Here is a 564-nt window from a genome sequence, read left to right on the forward strand (position 1 = left end):
GTCCTCTTCCTATCCTCATTCTCATTCTCGTCCTCATCCTCCTCCTCCTCATCCTATCCTCATTCTCATGCTCGTGCTCATCCTATCCTCATTCTTATTCTCGTCCTCATCCTATCCTCCTCCATATCCTCATCCTGATCCTATCCTCATCCTCATCCTCATCCTCATCCTCATCCTCATCCTAACCTCTTCCTTCTCCTCATCCTCGTCCTCATCCTATCCTCATCCTTGTCCTCATTCTCATCCTCCTCTTCCTCCTCATCCATATCCTATCCTCATTCTCGTCCTAATGCTATCCTCATCCTCATCCTCGTTCTCATTCTATCCTCATCCTAATTCTAGTCCTAATCCTATCCTCATCCTCATCATATTCTCATCCTCATCATCTTTTCCCTATCCCATCCTTATCCTCATCCGCATCCTCACACTATTCCACATTCTCATCCTCTTCCTCATCCTCATTCTCGTCCTCATCCTATCCTCCTCGTCATCCTCATTCTATCCTCATTCTCATTCTCGTCCTCATCCTTTCCTCTTCCTCATCCTCATCCTCATCCTAACCTA

The sequence above is a fragment of the Lupinus angustifolius genome, unplaced genomic scaffold (genome assembly GCF_001865875.1).
Source record: "Lupinus angustifolius cultivar Tanjil unplaced genomic scaffold, LupAngTanjil_v1.0 Scaffold_464, whole genome shotgun sequence".
In the NCBI taxonomy this organism is placed as follows: domain Eukaryota; kingdom Viridiplantae; phylum Streptophyta; class Magnoliopsida; order Fabales; family Fabaceae; genus Lupinus; species Lupinus angustifolius.